We start from the raw sequence: 7,266 nt of genomic DNA, 5'->3' as shown, positions 1-7,266 counted from the left end.
CTTTCAGCTACTCCGTTTTGCTGCGGAGTGTAGCTACAGGTTAGCTGCCTACGAATGCCATTTTCAGCCAAAAAATCAGCAAATTCATTGGAGACATACTCCCCACCGCTATCAGATCTCAAGCAAGAGATGTAACACTCGAATTCCTTCTCAACCTGTGCCTTAAATTTCTGAAAAACAGCAAAGACCTCATCTTTTGTTTTCAATATGTAAAGCCAGGTATATCGACTGTAGTCATCAATGAAGGATACATAGTATCTGGAACCCCCCATAGATGCATTATGAGCTGGTCCCCAAACATCAGAGTGCACTAACTGCAGTGGTCGTGTACTCTGTCTTACATGCCTGACAAACGGCAATCGTGACTGCTTACCAAACTGGCAAGCCTCGCAGACATGACCAATATCTGAATATTGGAATCTAGGTAGCCCTGTTACTAGCTGCTTCTTCTGCATGGTCTGCAGCCTCTGCAAATTGGCATGCCCCACTCTCTTGTGCCAAATCTCTAAGTCCCTGATAGTGCCAGAACCCTGAGCAAACATAGCGGAATTCAGCTCTGGCAGTGTAGCATCAAGAGTGAACATTCTTCCATTTCTGTGGCCTTTCGCGATCAACTTGCATCCATTGCCAAACTCTTCAATAAAGCAGCCATGCTTATTGAAGCGAACCTGCAAGTTCTGCTCTGTCATTTGACCCACAGACAATAGGTTCTTCGTAATCGAAGGAACATGCAAAACATCATGAAGATTCTTCTTCCTGCCATCATGTACAACCAGAGGCACTTTGCCTTTATGCTCAATGCTATGTTGCGTGTCATCACCTGTGCATACATAGCCATGCTTTTCAGCCACCATATCCGTGAACCAATCACCATGAGGGGTCATGTGATTCGACGCCCCCGAGTCAATGTACCACACTACATCATCAGATGATTTTTGAGCAGCCTTATCTTTGACATATTGCATGGCAAACAGTCTATCACCAGAGTCATCTGCCTGACTGGACGTAGCATAATGTCCATGCTGCTTGCCCTTCTGATTTCCCTGCTTCTTCCAGCAATCCTTTGCAATATGCCCATACTTTCCGCAGTAGTGACAATCCTTGTCCTTATTTTGATTGTCTGACTGACGCTGCTGCTGCCATGAGCCTCTACCACGGGAGTTCGATCTCCCCCTACCTCGAGAGCTGCCACTACCTCTTGCATTTGATGACTGCTGATTGCTATTACTATAGGATGCATTCTGCTGGCCTCCTCTGCCAGATCCATAGCCTCTACCACGGCTACCACGACCACGCTGATTCGAATAAAAAACTGCATCCTTATTCTTAGAGCTGCTTGACCCTGTAGCTAAGCCAAGCTTCACCTCTTCATGAATCAATAATGCAACCAGCTCATTAAAATCAGGCATCTCAGCCCGCACAGATACTGAAGTGTCAAAAGACTTATACTCCGGACCCAAGCCATTTAAGGTCACTGCAACCATATCCTCATCTTCTACCTGTGAGCCAACAGATGCGAGCTGATCTGCTAAGGTTTTAATCTCCATGACATAGTCCTGTATGGATCTGTTCTTCCTCTCTATGTTGTTGAATTTTTGCTTCAGTTGTATCTTCCTGGCACTTGTAGTTGTGCCATAGTACCTGACCAATATGTTCCATGCATCTGCTGGGGATTTACAGTTCACGATCTGCATCACCATAGCATCCGATATACATAATGACAGCCAATGTAAAACTCTGCGAGCTCTTTCCGTCCAAGCTCGATGTGCTCGTCTTTGATCAGCTGTAGGATTCCTATCTGGAACTTCAAGTTCAGCCTCAACACCTGTCACTAAGTCCCAGTATCCTTTGCCTATCAGAAAGTTCTCCATGCGGAACTTCCATATTGCATAGTTGTTGCTATCAAGCTTTTCTCCCACAATCTGGGTTACATTATCAGTTCTATCAGCATTTGCCATGTTGCAGACCTTGCCTGACTACCTGCAAACCAAGATTTTCTTAACAGTTCAACTTCAGCCCGAAACTGTTTATGACAGTTTTCTGCAATTAATTGCAGTAAAAAAACCAGAGTATTTCAGCCCACTGACACCCCAAAACAACCCACAAACAAGTGGTCTCAACTGTAGATATAACTGTCAATACATAAGCTATGTGTTTGCTTCAGCTTAAGCTTATGTAACCTCACTGCCAGGGTACATACATGCAGTCTGAAAACTGTAAACTGTGAGTAACCAGCAGCAATTTCAAGTCCAAAACTGAGTGTGTCAACAAATTCAGTTTCAGGTTGCAGTCAACCAGAATTCAGCATACCAAGCTCCAAGCAGCTCCAAAATTGTAATTAGCCAGGACAGTGTAACTGCATTTACTTCAGCTTCAAAATTCAGTTTTCAATGATGCTCATTGCTTGCTTCAATTCTCCATGCATTAGCATGTATAGGCCAGTTCATATAGATGATGGAACCCCCAAGATGACCTGTATTGCTTCAGTAATGCACAGTACTTGTCATTGACTGTGTATGACAGTTTTCAGCTTGTCATTGATTTTCAGATCTGAGTATTCTGTCATTGACTGTGTATGACAGTTTTCAGATTTTCAGATCTGAGTATTCTGTCATTGACTGTGTATGACAGTTTTCAGATTTTCAGATCTGAGTATTCTGTCATTGACTGTGTATGATAGTTTTCAAATTTTCAGATCTGAGTATTCTGTCATTGACTGTGTATGACAGTTTTCAGATTTTCAGATCTGAGTATTCTGAGCAAGAGATCTCAGCTCCAAGACATTTGATCCAATGTATACATGCTTTGACACATTCTTGTGCTCCAAAGATGCTTTCTGAGTGTAGTACAAGGCTCCTGTGTGTCAGTAATGACTGAATGCATGCTGTCCATTCATGTTTATAGCAGTTCAGAAATGATTACAGGTCTGTGTCTGTCACTCCAGCTCATAACAGAGCTCCCACACAAGCATTTACTCCTTGCACACTTCAAATACCTTCAATAGTGAGCATACATGCTCTATGAACCTTGTCCAGGTGCCCCACTGAAGATTGACAGGTTGCTATTCACTCAGATCAGCAAGCGCAGATTTTCAGATACAGGTTGCTATCCATTCAGATCAGCAGGCACAGATTTTTAGATACAGGTTGCTATCCATTCAGGAGGCAGTCCACGATTTTCAGACACAGGTTGCAGTCCACGATTTCAGGACACAGATTTCAGGAGACAGTCCACGATTTTCAAACACAGGTTTCAGGAGGCAGTCCACGATTTTCAGACACAGGTTGCAGTCCACGATTTCAGGACACAAATTTCAGGAGACAGTCCACGATTTTTCCTGATTCCTTACTTCCATCTCCTTTGCACTGCAAGTTGTCATGCCCATTCTCCCACAGCCTCATGGATGAAGCTCTGATACCATGTTCAGATTCAAAGAGGCAGATAGATGACAGACAGAGTGAAGCAACTCGCTTCCTCTCTCACACTCTATTATTTATACCACACTCAATAGTGAAAGATACAACCTACGGTCATAAGACCATTCACACCAAAGGCACCGACTTATTTAATGTATCTAACTACTATGGCTAGACTAGCTGTGTCCAGCTCATGTCGGTCAACACACACTAAATGAGCTTGATATTCTAACAATCACCCCATGGTAGAGGTGGTGGAACTGGTTCATGGCAGAGTCAAATGATCAGTCAAACAGAGATAAGGACAGTCACTACTGCGGTAGATATGGACACATTGCAAAGGATTGTTACAAGAAGCAGGGAGATATGAAGGCAAAGGGCAAACAACATGGGCACTATGCATCTTCTAGCAGTGCTCATGATGAGCAAGTTGACAAGTTGTTTGCCATGCAACATGTGTCTAAGAATGCATTTAGGTAGAATAGAGATGAGAGATGGTACATTGATTCAGGGGCTGTAAATCATATAACACCCCATGGAGAATGGTTTGATGAGATGGTTGCAGGTTCACATGGTTATGTGTGTACTGGGGATGACACCTAACATGACATTCAACACACAAGAATTGTTCCGTTTTGTTGATGCTTGATGGCAAGAAAAAGAGCCTGCATGATGTACTACATGTACCTACAATAACCAAGAATCTTTTGTTAGTTGGACAAATGGCAAAACAGAATCTACATGTGAGATTTGATAGAGATGGATGCCTTGTTGAAGAATATGGTAATGGCTGCAAATTGATTTGCTAGAGGTTGAAGAGATGGCATAATTTTTACTCTTGATGCGTCAATTCCAAAATTGAAAGCAGCCATGTTTGCACATGATGATGGTGCTATATAGGATGTTGAGATATGGCATAAGCGGATTGGCCATGTGAATGTACAAAAGCTAAAATCTATACAGTAGAAGGAGATTGTGCTTGGACTGCCTAAGTTCAAGTGTCATGACTTTGGACATGTATGTGCTGCATGCCAGTTTGGAAAGCAAGCACAGTTTCCATTTATGAGACATGTATGGAATAGCTCACGACCCTTGCAGTTGGTACATTTAGATGTATGGGGTCTGTCTCATAATGCTTCATTTGGTGGTGCTCGTTACTATGTATCCTTCATTGATGATTTCAGCAAGTACACTTGGCTTTATATATACTGAAACACAAGGATGATGTGTTTGATGCATTCAAGGATTTCAAGAAGCGTACTGAAAATGAGTTGAGCTGTAAAATTTTATGTCTTAGATCAGATGAAGGTGGAGAATATGTCTCAAATTATTTTGACGGGTACCTTGCTAAACATGGGATCAGAAGATAGTTAACTTGCAGCTATACACCGCAACAAAATGGTGTAGCAAAAAGGAAAAATAGGGTACAGATGGAATCGACAAGAGCTATGCTGAATGAGAAGAGTTTGTCAAATGGTTATTGGGCTGAAGTAGTAGTGACTGCTGTCTATGTGTTGAATAGAACCCTTACAGCAGGGATTCATGATGTAACTCCATATGAGAGGTTGTATGGTCATAAGCCAAACATTTCACACTTGAAGGTATTTGGCAGCATTGCATATGTGCATGTTCCTGATGAAAAGAGGAAGAAATTGGATCCTAAAATTGTCAAGAGTGTATTCCTTGGTTATGCACAAGACCGGAGAGCTTACAAGTGTTATGTACAATCTATACATGAGACATTGATTAGTAGAGATGTTGTTTTTGATGAGCTGGCATTGTGGTATGGTAATCCTATTACAATGGCTATTGATGGATCAGCCAACACTAGTAATGCTGAAAATACACCTACAGTGAGTACATATATGAGTGATCCTACAGGTGATGGGTCATCTACAGTAAGTCCTTGATCAGGACGCTTGCGAAGTCGTACTCCTACATCCACTAACATAGATATGTTAGTGAGGGGGAGATTGGATAAGGGAAAATAAAAGATGCTTGAGGATGTGATAGGTCCACTTATAGCAGGTTATGAGTCATCCAACAACGACAGTTTGGATAGTGAGTTAGGCATTCCATCTATTATGACGCCTAGAGCAAGGCAGAGTCATTATGTAACACCTCATGAGAGGCAAGCTTAGAGTGAGCCACAGTTACGGAGATCTGAGAAAGTCACAAAACTAGTTGATAGGTTTACATACACTGGTTATTCAACCAGCCATTATGCATATATGGCTAGTGTGATAGGTTACAAAGAACCTACAAAGTTTGATGATGCAGTTATAGATGATAATTGGTGTGCTACCATGGATGAGGAGTATGCATCCCTGGCTGAAAATGAGACATGGGAATTGGTTGAGTTTCTTGAAGGAAAAGTCCCCATTGGCTGAAATGGGTGTACAAGGTTAAGTGCAAGTCAGATGGTTCGTTAGAATGCTATAAAGCCAAGCTGGTTGCAAAAAGATATGCACATCAATATGGCCTTGACTATGAGGAGACTTTGAGTTCGGTGGCTAAAATGGCAATAGTCAGAATGCAAAATGTTAGAAATTATGGCAAATGGATGTCAAGAATGCTTTCTTGAACGGTGATTTGGTTGAGGAAGTATATATGGAGCAGCCTGAAGGCTATGTTCACCCAGGCTTTCCTACACATGTATGTAAGTTGAAAAAGGTTTTATATCGACTGAAACAGACACCTAGAGCATAGAATGCTCGGATCAACAGTTATTTACAGCAACATGGAGATGCAGATCATAGTCTGTTCACGAAGAAGACAGATCATGGATATGTGTTTCTAGTGGTTTATGTAGATGATCTTATCATCACTGGAGATGATGAAGAGGGCATTACTAAAATTAAATCATGCTTACTGGTTGAATTTAGAGTCAAAGACCTTGGTGAACTAAAGTATTTTCTTGGGATTGAGGTAGTCTCTATGCCTCAAGGTATATGGCTACTACAGAAGCAATCTGCTCATAACATGTTACAAAAGTATGGTATGGCTGAATGCAAGCCTATGGAGACACCTTTTGATCAAAATGTCAAGCTATAGATTGGTGTTGGGAATGACATAGAGAATGTGACCATGTATCGACAGATGGTGGGCGGCTTGATATACTTGACTATTACCCGTCCTGACTTATGTTATGCAGTAGGGATGATTAGTCAGTTCATGCAAAAGCCTCGCAAACCACATTTAGATGCAGTTAGGAGGATCATGAGATATGTAAAGGGTACTACAGATTATGGGTTGTTTTATGCATATGGAAAATCTCTTGACTTGACAGGGTTTACTGATGCTGATTGGGCTAGTTGTGCCTATGACAGGAAGTCAACTAGTGGTTATGCATTTGGATTGGGCAGCAGTATGATTAGTTGGCAGAGTAAGAAACAGCCTACTGTTGCATTGTCTAGTACAGAAGCTGAGTACAAAGGAGTTGCCTTAGTGGCTTGCAAAGCAGTTTGGTTGATGAAATTGCTGAAAGACTTGGGAATACAGCTGGAAAGTAGAGTGAGATTGCATTGTGATAACCTCAACAGTGTTATGTTGGCTAGCAATCCTGTCTACCATGCTAGGTCCAAACATATTGAGATTCACTACCATTTCATCAGAGAAATGGTTCTTACAGGGCAGATTGACTTGATTCATGTGAAGACTGAAGACTAAGTAGCATATATATTTACCAAGTCTCTTGGTAAAGAAAAGTTCATATATTTCAAATAGCTACTTGGAGTTTATCAGATGGTTTGGGCTTGAGGGGGAGTGTTAGAATATGTTACTCTTCAATCAATCTACCTTTATATGTGTGACTAACATTAGCTGGATATAACTGTACACGTGTGTGACA

Source organism: Lygodium microphyllum, chromosome 30 (assembly GCF_053477565.2).
Source record: "Lygodium microphyllum isolate KBCC chromosome 30, Lygodium_microphyllum_v1.1.10, whole genome shotgun sequence".
NCBI classification, from domain to species: Eukaryota; Viridiplantae; Streptophyta; class Polypodiopsida; order Schizaeales; family Lygodiaceae; genus Lygodium; species Lygodium microphyllum.
This window is presented reverse-complemented; position numbering follows the sequence as displayed.